We start from the raw sequence: 19349 nt of genomic DNA on the forward strand, positions 1-19349 counted from the left end.
GAGAAGGTAAGATCCTGGAGAGGAGAGGGAATAAAATAAGCATTTATAAAGCCAGGCACGATGCTAAATGCTTTTTCATCTTTATAAATATTATCTTATAACATGGTATGGTGCAAGGTACGGTTATTGTTATCTTCATTTTACATGTAGCACCATGGAACTTCTATGTCACAACTGGGATTCAGGATATATACAGATGATGAAACTGAGGTAAAGAGGGGTTAAACGTCTTGGTCAGGTTCACACAGCTAGCAAATGTCCAAGTCTGGATTTGAAGTCAGACCTTCCTGGTTCCAGGTCAAGCAGTCTATCCAGTGCCTACCAGCTGATTATTTCTTTAAGGGAAGAAATGTGTGATTTTGTCTTTGAATCCTCAGCACCTAGCAAAATTTTGGCATATATAATAACCATCTAATAAATGTTTGATTGATTAATAGCAGACCTACTGCTGCAGAAAATGGAACTGCCTATAATTCAGAGCTATGGAAAATACATGTTTGTATAATTACTGACTTATCCAAATTATTGTAAAACAAATAGATTCATGTGTCAGATCTGAAGGACAAATTGTCATGCAGAGATCTCATCCCAGGAAATACGGGAGTGAGGGGTTGATGGAGGCAGAGAGGGGAACAACCTGAATGCTATTTTACAGACTCAGAACATTTGAGTTGGGAGGGACTTCTGTGGCTATCTCGTCCAAGCCATATACATGTTCCAGGAAATAATTAAGAAAAGTTCCCAGAATTGGCAAAAACAATGGATAAAATACAAATAGACTAGAAAGCACAAGATCCAAGATTTAACACAACTAGGCCCATCATATTAAGTTTTTGTTAAATTGAATTGAATCATAGTTCAACTTAAGCTAGAAGTAAAAAAAAAAAAATTACAGCAAATTGTTGGAAGAAAGATGAAAACCATGTACTAAGGAACAATAAAATGGATGACAGTGAACTTTTAAGGTGGACAGGAAAGGATTGGAAACAGTACTTAAAAATTAAGAAACATGAATTCTGAACCCAGAATTATCACTGTAGAAAAACTCAGTGTTACTAAATAAGGGAGAAATAAATATATAAGAAGCATAAACTTTGAAAAGTTTATAGAGAGCTTTATCAACTTTTGGAAAATCCTTGAACAACATAAAAGCCTCCCAGTCAAAAAGAAATATGCTTAAAACAATTCATATTTCTCAAGTAAAGATAAGTCAGTTGCTTTTTAAGATGGGAGAACTGTTAGAATAATTGTACTCACTAAATCATAAAAGGCTTCAAAAGGTTTCTTTAAGGGAATTATGTTCATGTATATGGGGAAGGAACAACAACAACAAAAAAACCCAACAAGATAGGGAAAGGGATAGTAATGAGTAACCCCAAAGAGAAGGTCATATTCTTGATAAAATGGAAAACTGAGTTTAAAAAAATCTACTTATGGATGTTAGAACTATTTTTAGAATGCTTTTATAAAACTTAGGTTAATAATATACATAAAACTAGTAAGAAAGTTATCTATTGCCTTCTAATAGTATAATGGAGGAAAAGAAGTCTGAGAATTTTAATGCTAAGTGTTAGTGTACTAAATTTCCCAATAAACCAAAGGGAATCCCAGAATAGATTGAGACAAACCCAGAAATATCATATTTATTTCTGAAAAATGAAAAATGAAAGAATGAATTAAAATTTGCCATGTTAATGCTAAATCATGAAAAGTGGGAGTAGCATTAATAGACAAGAATGAATTCAAATCATAATACATAAGTAAGGACATTTTATTAGGTTAAATGACTCTTTGCAAAATGAGATTAAGTCAATTTTAAATATTGCACCTAATAATTCTGCAGCAAAATTTGTAAAGGAAAACCTCACAGTTTTGAAAGCTGAAGTAGATAAAAACACTTTGATTTTAACATCAACATTAACATCTCATTTTTATGAAGTGCATAAATCCTATAAAAAGATCAACAAGAAAGAAATCAGATTGCTAAACAGATGTTAAACAAATTATGCTTAAGCTTTATGGACAGATCTCCAAGGTAAAAACTAGAGATTAATTTTTTTGTCCTCAACATTCATGGAACTGACAAAATAATTGATCAATGATCATATGTTAAACTGGAAGGATATAGACAAATCCAGAAAAGGAGAGGTTAAGTACACTACATTTATAGGAATATAATAAAATTAATGGTAAGTAATGCAACAGATAGGTGTAGATTTGCTGGAAATTTTAGAAAATATTATATAAAGAGGAAAAAATTAAAAGAAGAAATTATAAAAACAATAGCAGTTTACTTTAAAGATAATGTCAATATAAATAGAGTACCAGAGGGAGAGAGAGAAAAGAGAGACAGAGACAGAGAGGGAGGGAGGAAGGGAGGGGAAGAAAGACAGAGATAGACAGAGAGAGAGAGAGAGACACACACAGAGAGAGAGAGAGAGACAGAGAGACAGAGACAGAGACACAGAGAGAAAAGAGAGAGACAGAGGGACAGAGAGAGGGACAGAGACAGAGACAGAGAAAAGAGAGACAGACAGAGACAAAGAGACACAGAGAGAGAGAGAGGCAGCAGGAAGGGAGGAAGGGAGGGAGAGGGAGAGAGAGAAGAAAGAGAGAGGTGAATTAGCTAATTAAATCAACACATCCCGCCCCCAAAAAAAAACAATCCTAAAAAGGGAACCAAACAAAAAAAGAAATATCTTAAAGATCAGTACAATTGAAAATAAGAAAATGATTCAATCAGTCAATAAATAAACATTTATTAGGTGTTTATTCACTATTCTAAACCTTAGGGTTACAAAGGGGCAAAAACATGCTCCCTGCCTTCAAGGATCTCTATCTAATGGGACAGACGCCATGCAAATAACTATGTACATGCAAGATACATACAATGTAAATAAAAGGTGATATCAGAGGGAAGTCACTTTGGAGATGGGATTTGGGGGTGGGAGGAAACCAGGAAAGACTCCTTGCAGAAGAATTGGAGCTGTCTTGAAGGAAGCTAGGTCTAATTTTTGAAGATTAATAATAGCAAATTTAACTACCCAAATTAGAAACGGGGACAAGATTCCACTGAAGATAAAAGAAAATAATGATGAAAGTAATAATAGCAAACATTTATAAAGCACTTTGAGCTTTGAAAAGTACTTTATAAATATCATTTCAATTATTCTTATAACAACACTGGGTGGTAAGTACAAGTATTATTCCCCAATTTATAGATGAAGAAACTGAGACAGATAGTGAAGTGGCTTGCACAGGGTCACACAGGTAGTAAGTATCTGAAGCAGTATTTGAATTCTGTTCCCTCTGACTGATTATTCTTTGGCATTCTCCCATTGAGAATATACAAAATGAATACAGGTAATTTGGGAAAGGAAGACACTAAGAGCCAGGGGATTAGTAAAGGTTTCATGTAAAAAGTATCTTCTGAATTAAAGTTAAAAAGAAAACAGGAATTCCAAGAGAGACAAAGGAGAGAAAAATTCATATATCCATCTAGATAAGGGAGATAGCAGTGTAAAGGCACAGTGATGGCATATGGATCCCCTATGAAGAATAGTAAGGCTAGATCACTGAGTATTTGGAGGAGAATAATAGTATAAAAAGACTACAGAAGCTCAGGATATGAAGACATTTAAATGTCGAACAACAAAGCCTGTATGTTATTCTAGAATTATCAAGAAGCCATTGGAGTTTATTGAGCAGTACAAAGTTGGAATTGTACTTTTAGAAAAATCATTTTGGTGGTTTGTGGGGAATGGATCAAGGTTGGGGAGAGACCAAATAGGAAACTATGACAATATTCTAGGCAACAGGTGATGAGGGCCTAAACAAGGGTGGTGCATGAGGAGGAAATGTAACTGGAACATATTGTGGGGATGAAAAGACAAGATTTTCCAAATTTTTGGATATGAAGGAGAGGTGAATGAAAGTGGGAAGTTTGAATGGAGTGAATTTTTTTGGAGAAAGATTGGGAGTTCTCTTTGAATTTTTTTGAACTTAAGATAATTATGAAAAATACTATTCAAAATGTCCAAAAGTCAGTTGATAATGTGAGACTGGAGTTTAGGATAGAAACTAGGACTGAAAATGTGGGAGTCATTTGCCTAAGATAGCAATTGAACGCAAGGGAACTGATCATCAAGAAAGAGAGTCATTTAAAGAATTATACAGTTTCCCCAAAACAATTCAGCTTGTTTTTATTTTCCCTTCCTCTTTAAGGGCCCAGACTATAATTCATCCAAAGCATTTATTCAAAATGTATGTGTTTATGGATGACATTTATAGATTGTTTATCCATTTGCATATCATAGTTTACACAATAGGCATTCTTCACTTGTTTTTTCTTGTATGGATAGATAGTTTCAGATCTCGTGAGTGATTATAAATCTCATTTAGGAGACATTGCGGTGTTTGGGGGCCTAATGTAATCAGCACAATGTTATTCATTAATAGAAACACCTGAAGAACCTTACTAACCATAAAGAATCTTCCTATACTGGTACTGCTTCCATTACAGTACCATTCCCTATTATTTAATGTCTTGATTGATATTAACAGTTTCAGTAAGCAAAATTATCTGTTACATCTTTCAGCAGATCTTGAATGGCTTTGATTTATGTATAAGGGATACAGGTAATGATAAAAGGCACATATTTGAAACTATGAATTAATATTGCACACAATAAAGAAACACAAGAAGGTGAGAAACATAGATGTCTATTCTCAATAATCCTATTTAATATGGTTTTAGAAATCTTAGTCACAGCAATAAGGCTTGACAAAGAAACATTTTCAATGAAGAAACAAAAATACATATTTGCATGTGTCATGGTTATATAACTAGTAAACTCAAGACAGCCAACAAATAAATTAACAGTTAGATGCTATTTCAGAGGATTGGTAAGGATTGGGGATATGCTATTCCCTACCTGAAAGAGGCAGAATCAATATACAAAATGAGTTGTTCATTGTTGGACATGATTGCTAGGTAAATTTGTTTTGCTAGGCTATGTATATGTGTAAGAAGGCCTTTATTTCCTTTTCTTCCCTTCCTTTCTCTTTTCTTTCCTCCCTCTTTCCATCTATCCTTTTCTTTTTCATTTTGAAGATGACTGGGAGAAACAGGAGGCCCAGGGAAAGATTGCAAAAGCTACAAAGGAGGAAAGAAAGAAAAATAGAAACAATTAACAGAGAGTCATTGAAACATTTTTTAAACAAAATGTATGAAACAGAATAGAAGGAAGACCAGAAAGAAACATATAATTAGGACAACATTTGAAGAAAAAAATTTATGTTGCAAATGGTATATGCCTATCATTTATTTCATGTACAATAAATCCTCATTTTCTATTCTGATATTGGGGAAAATAATAATTTTGTTTAGTATTAAGTTGAGTCCAATTTTTTCAAAAGGACCACAGTTTAATAAAAAAGAATTAATAAGAATAATAAATTATTTTTATTATATATTATTATTATTATTTAGTATATATTGTTAGGTGGTATATAAGATGATCCCATAAACTAATTTGCATTCTTATTGGGACTTCTGTGTTGTATTTATAGGAGAACATGAACAAAGAATTGCATAAGCTGAGAGAATGAGAGGATATGGCTATGCTATGATTTGTACTGTGAGGGATAAGGGAATTTCTCATATAATTGAGAGCTGAGATCCATTTACTTATTCTTTCAACAAGACTCAAAGAAAGATAAGTGAAAAAAAACTTTTACAATAATGATAAAATATTTTTAAAAAATAGACAGTGATTTATCCAGACATGGAAAATACATTTACCAAGGAAACTTCAAAAAGTTTTTTTTTTTGAAGGAAATCATGTAGGAACTCAACAGATGAAAACATGGTCATAGTATGGTTGAATAAATATGGTAAAATGTCAATGCGTTCTAGATTAACTTATTTAGTATAACATCAATCAAAATACCAGAAGCTTATTTCATAAAATTGTCTACTGTCATAAAACAATTTATATAGAAATAACACCTGGGTAAGAATATATGAAGAACTATGAAAAAGGAAGCCAGTGAAGGAGGACTCTGCCACCAGACTTCAAAGGGTATTATAACACAATAATTATAAAAGCTCCTTGGTGCTGGAAAAAGAATAAAGAAATAGATCAGTGGAATAGAATTTTTAAAAGCCTATAAATAGAATCCAGTGTCTATAAATGACTAGTATTTGATAAATCTATGCTTAAAAAGCACCAGAAAATGGAATTACTATTCAATAAAAACTGCTGGGAAAAGTGGAGAGCTTGTCTGGCCAAGAATGACTCTATATCCACATACTGTGATAAATAATAACTAGATCAGTGCTCTAATACAGGGCTTCTTAAACTTTTTCCACTTATGTTCCCTTGTTGCTGAGAAATTTTTATGTGACTCTGGGTATATAGGCATATAAAATAGGTATACAAATCAAACATTTACTGACAATAAATCATAATTTCTCAACCTCCACATTGTCAGGAGACCCTATGTGGGGTTGCAAAACATAGTTTGAGAAACTGGGCTGTAAAACACTCACGCACACACATACTCCTCTGCATGTGTTTATGTACATACACATATATGTGAATATATGCATAAGAAAAACTAGAAGAAAAAGGGATAACAGTTATCTCAATAATGGAGAGTAAGGGCGTTTTTATTGATTAAAAATGGATGACATTGGAGACAGAATTGGTATGTTTGACTGTATATTATTGTGGTCATTATGAATATTAATCTTTTAGTTCCCTTTTTTCTTCATTAATTAATATAATTCTTCCCATGTATTTATGGGTAAATAATTTTTGAAGGAAGAAATACAAGTTATTAATAATTTTAATATCACTTTACTTCCACTAGAGGCTTTCATCATTTCCCTCACTTGCTGAAAAATCTTAAATTATACCTTGTTCCCTGCTACATTGTATAAGCTTCTTTGTCAGATTGTTAAGCCCCTCTGAGTCCATCCCAGCCAATCTTTTCAATCTGATTTTCCACAACTGTTCAAAGATGCTTTCAAGAGTCATCATTTTGTCTAGTTATATTTTCTCAATGTTTTATGAATATGCCATGCTCATTTGTGTCTCTTAATCTTATTTCACATTGTTCTTATTAACTAGAATAATTGCCTTTCTCCTTTTCACTTCCATAAGCCCTATATTTTCTAAGGACTAGGGGTTCAGGTGCTACTTTTTCCTTTGTTTTGATTTCTGTAATCATCCTGGATCTTCTTCTCCTGTGAATTCCCACAGAATTTATTGTTTGTAACACAGAATTTAGCATTTCTTATATCTTATCTTATACAATTAAATGATGTTTCATGTATTTCAGACTTCTATTTCCTACTAAGTTGTGAACTTTTCAAACATATAACCTATGTGTCATACTTCTTACACATTGTTTAATATACTTCCAACAGAACAATGAATTCAATAAATTCTTGTTGGCTTATTTGGGTGGGAATTTGGGTAGGAAAAATGCCAAACTAAACAAAAAAAGCTGACTTCTTAGAGAGTCAAAGACAAATCTAGCTGGGAATAGATTAGATTCAAGTGATTGATCAGAGATTGAGAAATTTGTCAGTTAAACTCACATCTTAAGCTGGATGACTTTAGATTTAGTCATCCTTTGAGATATACTTTGCACTCTTCCTTAAAGCTTATTACTATGTGAAATAATTTTATTGTATCTGATCTTGGTGTGAATCCTTCCTAAGAGGAGCAGTGTGATGCTCAGAAGCAAGGGCTATAGCTGAGACCATAGCTTCTAAGAAACAAGCATCACTTTAAAATAGTTAAAATAATAGGCCCTCATGTTTTATCATAATGAGGTGAGCTAAAATATCCCATCTTTAAAAGGAAGCTGCTCTTCAACAAACTTGGCATTCTCAGCAAACTTAATGTATATTCTCTCCGTTCTGTAGTCATTTGATGAAAATGTCAATAATATTGGGTGTTAAACTAGTTCTTGCAGAAAACTATTTATTAGGGGTTCTTAAAGGTGAAGTCAATAACGAGGTTGTAGCTAAGCAACTTTTGTATTTTCTACTTTTTTTTCTAAGACTATGAGCATGTAGAGAGAGAAACAGTGAGATACAGTGATCTTGGAGTCAGAAATATCTGGGTTGAGGTGTTATCTTTGATAACTGTGTCAATGGGCAAGTTACTAATACTTTTAGTATTTTCTTAGACAATGCTCTGAGTATTTGTTTCCAACAAGTTGTAGACCCATGTTAGTGAAGCAAGACTTCGTGCTGGGAATTTTCTATACTGATATAATCACAGGTGTCAATATTCCCTTAAAAATAGCTTAATATGGAAATTTATGGAAATATGTTTTACATGATTGCACATCCATAATCTATATCAAATTGCTTACCATTTTTGGGAGAGAGGAGGGGAGAAAGAAAGGGAAGAAAAATTGGAACTTGAAATAAAAAAAAATGGATGTTAAAATTGTCTTTACATGTAATTGGAAAAGATAAAGTAGCGTTAAAAAATTACAGAAATAATAGTAGTCAAAGGCTTGAATATCTTTCTTTGATCCAAGAAATTTGTCATTATGATAAAATTTGACAGTATTAAATTATTAGAAGTTGATCTTGGCTACTAGTCAATACTCTTTTCTCTTCAAAATGTAAACTGATCCTGTGTCAATTTTCCCCTTTATAATCTTATTTTATTTTGGGGAGGCAAATGGGGCTAAGTGACTTGCCTGACTTACACAACTAATAAATATCTAAAGCCATATTTGAATTCAGGTTCTCCTGACTCTAGGGCTGGTACTTTATCCACTGTCACCTAGTTACCCTTGTTTATTTATGATCATTTTAGTATGTAGCATGGTGGAAAGAGAGATAGCCTGGAGTCAGGAAGATGCTCAGGTCTTACCTCTATCACTGTGACCATGGGCAAGTGAATATCTCAGTGCTCCAGAAAAATATCTAATACTCTGAGTTATAGAGACATTATTGATCTGCACTGGTGGAAGGTTTTCACTCTATGAATTCCCCATACTGATTCAATCATTTGGATCCAGATAGCTTGTTTAATTATTTTTATTAGATATTTTATTACTCTAGCTTTGTATTAAACCATCATGCTTTAGGTATTGTTTATATCTGGAAATAGCCCTGAAGCCTGTTGAAATACATCATACTTTCTTGCTTAGCCATACCAGATCTCAAACTGTACTACAAAGAGGTAATCATTAAAACATTCTGGTACTCGCCTAATAATTAGAGTGGTGATCAGTGCAATAAATTAAGTATAGTATATAGTAGTATTTGACTAAATAATCTAATATTTGATAAACACAAAGATTCAAGATTTTAGGATAAGAAATTAGATATAGACCAATATCTCATACCATATATCAAGATAAGGCCAACTGTTTTAGCCATAAATGGTAATACCATAAGGAAATCAGGAGAGCATAGAATAATTTGCCTATTAGATCTATGGATTTAAGGGAAGAATTTATTACTAAATAAGATATAGAGAGCATTACAAGATATAAAATAGGTAATTTTGATTACACTAGATTAAAAAGGTTTTGCACAAATAAAACAAATGTAGCCAATATCAGAAGGAAAGAAAAAAACTGGGCAAAAAAATTTACACCCAGTTTTCTGATAAAAGACTTTTCAAATAGATACAGAATTGAATCAAATTTATAAGAATACAAGTTATTACCCAAATGATAATTGGTCAAAGGGTATGAACAGGTAGTTTTCAGGTGAAGAAACCAAAACTATCTATAATCACATGAAAAAATGATTTAAATTATTATTCATTAGAGAAATGCAAATTAAAACAACTCTGAGTTACTACCTTACACCTTGACTAATTGACTAATATGACAGAAAAGGAAAATTATAAATGTTGGAAGAGATGTGGGAAAATTGAGACACTAAATACTGTTGGTGGAGTTGTGAACTGATTCAACCATTCTGGAGAATATTTTGAAACTATGCTCAAAGGGCTATAAAACTTTGTCTACTCTTTGACCCAGCAATACCCCTAGTAGGTCTATAGCCCAATGAGATTTATTTTAAAGGAAAGAAAAATGACCTCAATGTAGAAAAATACTTATAAGAACTCTTTTTGTGATAGCAAAAAATTGGAAAGTGAGGGAATGCCCATCAATTGGCCTAACAAATCATGATGTATGGTTGTGATGAAATATTATTGTGCTATGAGGAATGACAGACAGGATGTTCTCAGAAAAATATGGAAAGACTTACATTAAGTGATGCAAAGTGAAGAGAGCAGAACCAGGAGAACATTGTACACAATAACAACAATATATAACATTATATATAAAGTATAAATGACTTAGCTCTTTTCAGAAATACGTGATGTTAAAATAATTCTAAAGGACTAGAAAAATGCTGTTCATCTCTAGAGAAACAATGGGCAAAGACTGAATGCAGGTTGAAACATACTTTAAAAAAATATTATTTTTCTTGTTTTTGTGGAGGGAGGTCTGGGTTTTAACTGTTTAAGAAACTTCATATGTTTTAGAATATTTAAATTGGAAGTGACATTAAAAATCATTTAATTTACCTTTCCTTTCCTTTTTTTTTTCATTTGAAGAAGATGAGACATAGAGTAATAAAGTGATTTAGTCAATGTTAATTATTGAGTTTCAGTGGCAGAATCAAGATTAGATCTTCCATCTCCTACTACAGGTCTCTGAGGTCAGCTTAATGGGTTCTTTTGGTTTTTGCTTTTGATATAACCTTAGATATTAGGTTTTCTAGAGAAGTTTAAGTTATTGACAATAACTATATATACCATCTTAAAAGTTTTCAATAACTCCTTCTAACCTTTTCCCCTAGAATTCAAACTCCTTAGAGATAGATAGAAAGCTAGAGAGAGAAAATATACACACACTTATGTCTGTCTGTCTGTCTATCTATCTATCTATGTACATAGATATAAAACCTCATACAACCTAACATGGGACATTGAATGTAACAAGTACTAAATAAATATTGGATGGATTTGTTGTATACAAACTTGAAATTTTTATTATGAAAATTAGATACCATTCATTCCATAGATTCACATTTAATGGATTTTTAATTATTTAAAAATTATTCTAAATTAATTTCTTCAATCATGTATTCTCAATGTATTATAGGACATCTATGAGGTCAGAATTTCTAACAATGTAAAGGAGCTGTTTTTGCCAAATAGTTTTATGACAAGATAGAAAAAGAGAAGTTCCTGGTTTTATATGGAAAGTTTACTTATTAATTTTTGTTCTTTTCCAAGATAAAGCTACAATGTATAACGAACAATTTTTCATATCTTTAGTTGCTACACTTTTCTGTTGTGAATAGGGCTGAGCCAAGAGGAAGTCAGGATGAGATAAAGGGGAATTATAGGATTAAACATTTAGAGCTAGAAAGGACCTTAGAATCCGTCTAGCCTTTCCTTATTTTACTGACAAAACTGAGGATGACAGAGGCTTGTGTAAAGTCATGCAGACAATGATTGACAGAGACTGAATTTGAACCCAGGCCATTTGTCATCAAAGTCAGTGATCTTGCTATTGTATCCCATTAAGGAGGAAATAGTTGTGCTTTTGTGTATATATTTGAATATATTTTCCCTAAGACATTCACAAATCATTAGCATGCAGCAGTGGAAAGAAGATTGTCTGTAGGTGTAGAAGATCTCAGTTCCAAATCTGTCTTTGACTCTCAGTATTGGTATGATCTGGATCAAATTAATTACCCTCCCTGGGTTGTCAATTTTCCCATTTTTAAAATAAAGGGATCGATTCTGAGGTGCCTTATAATTCTACACACATGATCCTATGGGATCATTGATATTTCCTTTTCCTTTTATTTGTGTGGAAATTTCACATTCAACTGCATGTATGTGAATATTTTAAATCCAGTGATATCTGAATACCCAAGGATTTTCATAAATGTGTTTATTATTGTGCAGTGTCAGAATACCCCCCTCCCCTCCACAAGTCAGCAGACCTTTAAACCTCACTTGGGATAACATATGACAGCACTCAAGTGGTTAAGTTACAACACAGACCTGATATAATCTTCAAAAGATAAAATTCTTCCTCTTTGGGCTTTTCCCCCCATCTTAAAACAAAGAAACATGTTTCAAAACCCCCTAAGTCACTCCTGACACAGAAAATGAAGGTCTTTCAGAAAAAGGCGTATAGTTAGGGGGTTTTTGAGCATAAAGTCTTGGCACAAGTTACTGTTTATACAATCTCTGAAGGGTAATATTATTGTATTGTTCATCAGGGTACCTATCGTTTTTGAACTATTATTAACCTTTTCTGGTATACGTATCCATATGAATCACTACATGATAAAACATAGAACAGATGCTAGGATGACTATAAATATATCATTTGACTTTTTTCTTTTTTTTTTCTTCAAAAGAGAAAAATAAATAGTATATTGTATAAAAGGTACGTGTTACTGACAAGTCAAGATGCCGTGTTTTCTTTATTGAGCTACATTCCCAGAAGTCCATATGACAGTTCCATCTTATGGCTCTGACCACTCAGATAAGACAGAACCATGAATGAGGCTGGGAGTGTGTTGCTCAAAGTCGGACGACAGAGTCAGGAGACAAATAGTGAATAAATGGCAGTTGTGACCTGACCTTAATGTCCTGTTTGCCCAGGTGCTTTGCCAGGAAATGCTCCCTGGTTTCCATGATGAGGGGAAACAACATTGATTCCTGGTTCCTGTGCGCTTTGCTTGTGGTGTTATGAAAGCAAACAGGATAAGACCAGAATCCTGAAAGAGAAGAAGAGCAGTGGTGATCTTAGAATCCCTCTGTATTACATGAGAAGCACCTATATGTTAACTATTTACTGATTGCTTTTGATGCTGATTTTTAACAGCCTCCCTCCATGTCATGATTGCAACTGCATGGTTACCTTCAGTTTTATTGAAGATACAAAGGAGAGAGCAAAAGGAATGGATTTGCAGTTCCCAGTCCCTGGAAATCTGGGTACTAGTAGCCTTGGGAACTGGTAGTGAGAGCGTTGGAAATGATTATTCTTTGTTATTTGCCCTGTATTCTAAGTAAAAGCTATATTCCTATGTCATAGGATTTATTATGGCTTTAGTTGAGGAGATTCAGTGGAAATGGTAGTTTATGTCTGAACCTTGGAATAGATGATTATATCTGAGTACCATGGACCTAGGAATAGCTTATGGGGATTATATAAGGTCCTGGACTATTATACTTACTATATATTGAATATTTGCAAAAGGAAATTATGACTATGATGAACCAGTAGTTCACAAAATCATACCAAATTAACTTTAATTCCTTTTTTTGGGATGGAAATACTACTAGAGCAATAAATAAGAAGAATATCACAGATATAAAATATTTGGCATTCAGCAAGGCATTTGATAAAATTCCTTATATCTTGAATAAAATGGAATGACATGCATCAGATGAAAGTATGGTTAAATGGGCTTGGAACAGGTTAAATGAAAGGAACAAAAAAGCAGTGATTAAAGAACAGTTTTATAGCTCCTATTCTGGTCAGTTATCTTTATTAACAATTTAGAAGGATATATCCATGACATATATCAAATTTACAGATGACATCGCCTGAATGGGACAGTTAACATGCTAAATGATATAATTGAATTTTAGAAAAATCTCAATACACTGAAAAGGGCTAAATCTAATAAGATGAATTTTAATTGGGATTAATATTGAGTTTTATAATTGAGTGAGAAAAACAAAACAAGTCAAAAAACCAACAATAATACATATAGATGATGGGGGAGAGTAATTCACTCAGGAAAAGGCAAGAGTCTGAAAAGGTAATGAAATCTTATTCTCCACTAATGGAATCACCAAGCTAGAACAAAGAAAGTTACAGGCCTGTTGTATTCCTCCATGGTCAGATCATATCCTAAGATGGACACTGATAAGGAAGAGGAAGAAAAAATATGTCATATGGGGATTAGATCCAGTTCTAACTCTCTGATTTTATGTTTCTTTGTTGGTTGACCCTCTGGTGGGATTATTTTAGATGAGATTCTTGCTTCAACTATGATTGAAACTAGACAACATGGAAATTCTCTTCATGTTTTGAGAATCTTTAAGTATAATTTCTGTTGTGTTTTATATATATTCCTTGGTTTCGATTTCTTGGGGGACTTTCCGTACAAGAATAGCTAAACTGGTCAGGAAATTGAGATGTTTTATCTGAAGAAGAAATGGTTCAGAGGACCATGATATCTACCTTTAGGTATTCAAGGACTGTTATGGAAAAGAGTTATTAGATTGGCAAGGTTCTGCTTGAATGGTAGTTTATGTCTGAGCCTTGGGATAGATGATTATATCTGAATACCATGGACTTAGGAATAGCTTATGGGAACTATATAAGGTCCTGGACTATTATACTTGTTATATATTGAACACCTGAAAAAGGAAATAATGACTATGATGAACCAGTAGTTCAGAATTGGGAGCAATAGGTAGAAGTTTCAGGAAGGCAGATTTCAGCCTGATAGAAAAATTTCCTAACGATGTTAACTATCTAAGAGTAGAATATGATGCTTCCTATATGGCTGTATGTTATCTACTAGTGAAAGAAAATCTTCCAGTGAAGTGAAAATGACCCTCTGGTGGGGTTTTTATAAATGGGATTCTTCCTTCAGCTGTAATTGGGATTAAATAGTCAGGAAATTCTCTTCTTGTTTTGAGAACCTATGAGTACGATTTGTCCACTGCTCGACTCTGTGTTCTGTATTTTCTTTTGTTTTTCTTTCTTTTGGGACTTTTTGTATCAATATAGCTAAATAGGTCAGTACTAAAAGATTTTACTCAGCATTTCATGGTTTACCCTTTATGTCTAGGTCTTCCACTGCATTCAGGGCCATGCACTGGATTTGGATCAATCTTACACAAATCATGCAGTTTCCCTCAGGCTTTTTTCCAGGAAAGCTTGGAACTGAAAAAAAAAATGAGGATGAGTATTTCCCCACTCCCCTCCACTTTTATATATTATCACAGTTATGTACCTTCTTTATCAAAAGCTAGGAGGGCCCCAGGAATACTTATAGGGCCATATAAAAATGAAGTAAACTGGGCTAGAGATTGATGGGAATGATTTAGGTCCATTCCTCAAAATGAATATTTATGATTCCGAGGAGAAGGCATTCATGTATTCAAAACTAAGCTCTTTTAGATTTACCAAAGTCTATCACCTTAAAAAGCCTTTAGCTATAGATCTTAGAACTTTTCATCTTTTCTAAGCCTGGAATATCATAGTATTATACTTGTAGAATTTTGCTGGTTTAATTTGTGGTTGACATCTGGTTCTGGTGCCTACTAAGTGGAAGGCTATGCTGCCAAAATAATCCTTGTCTTCATGAAGCTTACTTTCTATTGGGGAAATTCACCATGAATAAAGATGGGTAAAAAGAAACATAATTTCAGGAGAGATAGAATGCTAATATTTGGAGTGATCAGGGAAAGCTCTGCCTAGGAGATGGACCTTGAGCTAAACCTTGAAAGAAGCTCAGTATTCTAAGAAGTGGAGGTGAGGAGGGTGAATACTTGGGGATGGGGAATAATTTATGTGATGAACTGCCAAATTCAGGATACACCAAGTAGGCCATTTGGCAAAAATGTAGAGAGCTTCCAGGAGCTTCTATTTTTGTTATAGGAATTCATATATTTCAAAATATCACCTGTAGGAGCTTAAAGAAATCTATTTCTCTGGGTCTGTTTCCTCATTTGTAAAATGATGGGGTTAAACTAAGCCTGAAAAATCCCTTTTGATTCTAAGTCAGTCTATGCTTTTATTATCCATATTGTTTAATCTCAATTTTAGTTCTCATAAAACTTCCTTCTAATTATTTCCTGAGCCCTTGGAGATCTGGGAACCAGACATGTTTTAAGTAAGGCAGTTACCATTCAATGTACTTAAAATCAGCTGGTTTATTTCTTTTTCTGCAGTGTAATCCCATGGCTTCAGAAGCAACTCAACCCTCTCATTGTGGGATGTGTTGCCAACCTCTGGTCATTGTTCACTTCTCCTCTTCTTCCTTTTTTCCTCCTTCTCCTCTCTCCCTTGTCTCTACAAACAGAGCTCCCCTATGACTTCAAAAGGAGCCCTGAATATAGATGAGAGCTGAGAAACACAAGAACCACAATCCTAACCCTTTCTGTTTCAGCATTTAAAATTTAAATTCTGGGCCCACTGTGCTGGGACCCTGTTTTATTTTATGTTTTCCTCAGCACTGTGCCTATTGCTTTGACACAATAAATATAAAATAGTAATAACAAGAATAAAAGGGGGAGGGAGGGAGGAAAGTTATTTGATGCTCTGTTTGAAGACTCTCAGGAGAGATTTTGTTTCTATTATAATGTTCTTCATATTGCAGAAAATTCAGCTATTGTTTTAATGGTATTGCTTTGTTTTGATTTTTTCTTCTATACTAAAGTATGTATACATCTATTATGATTAAAAAAAAATCCATCTACAACCCCAGAGTCACTGTATTCAATTTAAATCAATAAAATAACTTTTAACTTCATTAGAAGTCATTTTTTGAAATACACATTTTAGCCCTCTAAGAATTTACTGTTTAAAACCAAAACATTTAGACAACTATGTTTTTAAAATGGTTTCTTTTTTATTGATATTTTTACGTCACATTCATTTCCACATTCAAAGTTTCTATGTGAAATGAATGGATGGGGGAGAGAGAAGCATTTCTGTGAAAATAACCAAAACATAAACTGTGTCTGACGGTTTATGTAATATTTCACTCCCACATATTTTGGCTCTTTAGTTATGATGGTGTTAGAAGTACATTTTCTCATTTTTTCTTCAGGACCAAACATGGGCTTTATAATTAATTTATAGAACATTTACTCTTTCTCATCATATTGTTGTTTCCTTTATATATATTGTTTTTCTAAATTTTTGTTTTTTGATGCTTCTCTGAATTTTTCATACTAATAATTTCTTATGGCACAGAAATTCCCCATTTTGTTTATATGCCATAGTTTGTTTAGCCATTCTCCAATAGATGGACACCTTTGTTTGCAGTTCTTTGATACCACAAAAAATATGGCCATGAATGTTAAGGATGGTCTGTTTTTGTCTTCCTTAGATAAATACCCTAAGAACAATAGACAAGCATTTGAGACAGATATATTCATATTATATGCAAGCAGAGGGAGAATATGTGTTTTGGTTATTGTCAAATCAAAACCTTGAAAACCACATACTCTATTAGGGAATATTTATAGGAAGTTTATTTTCAGTTGTCGATAAGAAACTTCATAGAGAAGATGGGATTTCAAGAACTATTGGAATAGAAGCATTATAGCTTGTGAGGAAGGAAGCAGATCCTAAGTGTAATAGGTGTTTTAAGAGTAAGTTGGTAGTGATGGGTAAAGAAGAATGATTAGGTGAAGGAATAAGGAGATTATTTGCTAGTGGGAACTCCATGGAGATAGGAGAACAATCGATCAGTATATATTAAACACCTGCTATGCGTCAAACATTATACTAAGAATGAAATAATCCCTATGCTCACAAGGAATTTACAAGGTGTGGTCATGAAGTGGTGGAAATGAACCCAAATACTCTGTGACTGCTAAATGTCAAGGTTATCATTCTTTTATTAGTCCCAGAAGAGTTTTGAAAATAAATACTTTTAGTAAGTCACAAATGAATCATGAAATTGATTCTTGCCAAATAAAATATCACATCAACAAATTGCCATTTTTTTGGGGGGGCGGGGAGGAACCTTATAGGTTCTGTAACAAAGATGATTGAAGCTTTACTCCCTACTCATATCTCATTGTAAGCAGTATGTCACTAGGGGAATTCAATTCAATTTATGGGACTGAAAATCTGTAGACCTGGGTGCTAAAAACTGTCTCCTCTACTAGTTATGTGGCTTTGTACACATCTATTAATTTCTCTGTGTTTCACTTTCTTAATCTGTAAAATGAGGGAGCTGGATTAGATTAAGTCTAGAGTCCCTTCTAATTGAAAAAAAAAAAGATTCTATCTCTTCATTAAAGAGATTCTTCATGTCATGTTTCTCTATGTCAATCCTGAGTCTCATGAAAAAATTATATATTGTAGGACTTATGTCTGCAAATGTTTTTCTCCTCTTCTTGGCCCAATGGTTGGTATCTTTGGAGATTTATGTTTGATTGTAATCCAAACTGTTATACATTCTTTGAGAAAAGAACAAAAAGCCACTTGGGGGCTTGAGCTATAGAGTTTAGGTTCAACATAGAATAAATATTCAGTTAATACTATCAAGCAGAATCATCCAAGTATAATGATTATAGTGGAAATATTTATATAGCAATGTCATGTATCCCATGGGCTTTCAGTGAGAATTAATTGATGAAGATGATTATAGTAATTTTTATAGTGGTTATCACACAGACTGCAGACTAGAGTTGGGAGCTGCCAGGACTGCTGTTAAAGGGAGAAGAATTTATTTTCAAGTATTTGAACACATGGTGGTAGTGGTGGGAGGGGGAGTAGAAAAGGGGGAAGAATTTGAATTCTCTCTTAATGGTGTTAGGTAAATATTTGTAAGAGAAATACTTCACAAGTTCTAAATCAAGGATTTTAAAGAATTTCTCCTTTATTTGCCATAGGATGCCAAAGCAATTTCCAAAGGATAGAATTGTTAAAATGTTATCTGACTCCTCCTAATAAAAGCCCCCCTAAATCACACATATTTCAAATTATTTTTTCCCACATTATATAGGGTTGCATCATATGGATTTTTGATTCAGTTTTAATTTCATGAAGTCTGATAGTCCAAATAGATGGTAAATGTTGTCTCTTAAGTGTTAAACTGCTGTGTAGCAGGTCCAGAAACCAGTTTGCTTAGGATGTCCCCAAAGTCTCAGTGCATTTTTAAGCAATGAAAGCTTAAAATTGTTCTAAGACTTTATATTTTACTGATCTTTGTAGAATAGTGTATAAAATAGTCCCTCCAAAATTTTTTATGTTTAGAATTGGGAAAAATATTATTTTCCTCCTGTAACAAAACAACATTTAAATCAGAAGTTTTGCTCATTTCATATTTTCTATTTGAGATCTTCACAGGAAAAACTCTAAAAATTGGAAGACCAAAGTTATTGGTAGGACATGAGACTTGAGTGTCCTGTATATTTCCCAATACTTGAGATTTGACTGTTCATTTTTCATAAGTAACAATCACTATATAAGAAAAAAATAATTAATGAGTGGCATTTTTGCTATTTCTCAGCAGCTTATTTCCTTTTGACTCATACCTTTACCCATGGGCCTAAACCATAGTA

This window comes from Sarcophilus harrisii, chromosome 3 (assembly GCF_902635505.1).
Source record: "Sarcophilus harrisii chromosome 3, mSarHar1.11, whole genome shotgun sequence".
Classification (NCBI taxonomy): Eukaryota; Metazoa; Chordata; class Mammalia; order Dasyuromorphia; family Dasyuridae; genus Sarcophilus; species Sarcophilus harrisii.